Source organism: Pan paniscus, chromosome 2, assembly GCF_029289425.2.
Source record: "Pan paniscus chromosome 2, NHGRI_mPanPan1-v2.0_pri, whole genome shotgun sequence".
NCBI lineage: Eukaryota > Metazoa > Chordata > Mammalia > Primates > Hominidae > Pan > Pan paniscus.
In genome coordinates this window covers 63990344-63992441 of record NC_085926.1, presented here as the reverse complement: position 1 = coordinate 63992441, position 2098 = coordinate 63990344, and the positions used below count along the sequence as shown (strand labels likewise).

The 2098-nt window shown below is 42.2% G+C and overlaps 1 non-coding gene across 1 annotated transcript; it reads left to right on the top strand.

The window, feature by feature from the left end:
- The first annotated feature begins 576 nt into the window (after positions 1–576).
- LOC112439534 (small nucleolar RNA U3) lies at positions 577–789 on the top strand. The gene has a single exon (XR_003027798.1). It is a non-coding gene; the product is annotated as a small nucleolar RNA U3 (small nucleolar RNA).
- Positions 790–2098: the final 1309 nt, after the last annotated feature.

Genomic DNA, 2098 nt, shown 5'->3' with positions numbered 1-2098 from the left:
CATGCCAAGCATACCAAACGGTGCATCTGTCCTTACCCTAGATGGAGTCTAGTGAGGAAGACTGGCTATCAGAAGTGATCACACACATCAATACAGCGTCCTGAACTGTGGGGAGGTTGTGAGTGAGAATGTAGAGCCCAAGAAGAATGGGTGGAGAAGGTGCTCTGAATGAAATGGTAAGGAAGGGCCTCTCTGAGGATATGACATTTCAGTTGACACCTGGCAGCATTTCAGCTAACACTTGGCAGTGTCATTCAGCTGGGGGCAGAGAGTTCAAGACAGAGGGAACAGCCTGTGCAAAGGACAAAAAGAACTTGACACATTCAAAGAATTGAAGTAATGCCAGTGTAGATGAAGCCAAGAATGAGAGCAAGAGAGATGGGACTTGGAGGAGGAAGGAGGTTGACAGCACTGCTAAGTCGCACAGGCATTCTAGTTCTTACTAAAATTTGTAGCCTTGTCCTAAGGACAATAAGAGCCATTAAAGATGTTTAAATTGGGAAACACGGCATAATGTATTTAGAAACAACGGTTGTTTGGAGAATGAATTGTAGGGGACAACGGTAAAAGCGGGGAAAGATTATACTTTCAGGAATCATTTCTATAGTTTGTTACTAGAGAAATTTCTCTGAATGTGTAAAGCATGAAAAACCACAAGGAGACACAGTGTCTGCTCCTGACTGAAAAGCCAGCTCTTGGTGTTGCTCTGCTGCAACTGCTATTTGCCATTGATAACCATTCTTCTCATCCTCTGGGATAGCAAGAGGGAGAGACTACAGTCTGAGTGGTTCCCATATTTGTAAAAAGATAACAGGAAAACAAGTCATGGAAGAGAATGCTAATTGCCCACCTAATAATCTTTTCCCCCTTTACACAGATGTCTGATTTTACTTCAGTTAATGATGTGATTATATATCCCAAACTCCCTTGGAGCAAGGACTGAACAATGACATATAAGTAAGTGAAGTTCTTGGGTACAGCTTCTGAAAGCCGTCTGAGAGGGACTGCCTCATCTGGAAGGAGGCCCTTTTGCACTTCACCTCCTTCCCCTAACCTGCTCCTTGGAGTGCAGATGTGATGGCTGGAGCTCTAGCAGCTGTCTTGTCTCATGCCATAATCAGAAGGTATTATGATGGCTTGGACCACAGAGGGGGCAGATGGGATGGAATGATGGAGTGGGAAGTGGAGGGCATGTTTAGAAAGGGTTTTAGTAAGAGGTTGTGCTTATATTGCATTTTGAAGGACCGGAATGATTTGATCAAGTAAATAAACATTGGGGTCCAGTGTGGTGGCTCACGCCTGTAATCCCAGCCCTTTGGGAAGCTGAGGCAGGTGGATGATGAGGTCAGGAGTTCAAGACCAGCCTGGCCAAGATAATGAAACCCCCATCTCTACTAAAAATTCAAAAATTAGCCAGGCATGACAGTGGACGCCTGTAATCCCAGCTACTCAGGAGGCTGAAGCAGAGAATTTCTTGAACCCAGGAGGTAGAGGTTGCAGTGAGCTGAGATCACACCACTGCACTCCAGCCTGGTCAACAGAGCAAGACTCCGTCTCAAAAAAAAACAAAAACAAAAAAAACCCCCACACATTGGAACAACTATTAATAGTTCTTGCTGTTTTTATATATTTCTCTAGTTTTGTTTTTATTTCAATATATATGATAAATAAAACCAGATGTTGAAAACTGTAGCTCACAGTCATATCCAGCCCTGTGACATACTTTATTTGGACACAGGGGTTGGTTCTAAATTTTTTGAAATCCTTAAAATTTAAAATCAGGAAAGTTTACAAAAGTCTAGGACAGAGAAAATTCTGAAAACAGCAAGAGAAAAACATCAAGTCACACATAAGGGAACTTCCATCAGAATAACAGTGGATTTCTCAGCAGAAACCTACAGATCAGGAGAGAATGTGATGAAAGAAAGAATGTGAGAAACTGCTAAAAGAAAAAAAACTGTCAGCCAAAAACACTATCTGCAGCCAATCTATCCTTCAAAAATAAAGGAGAAATAAAATCTTTCCTAGACGAGCTACACCTGAGGGGATTCATTACTAGGCTGGCCCTAAAAAAAAATGCTTAAGGAAGTCCTATATC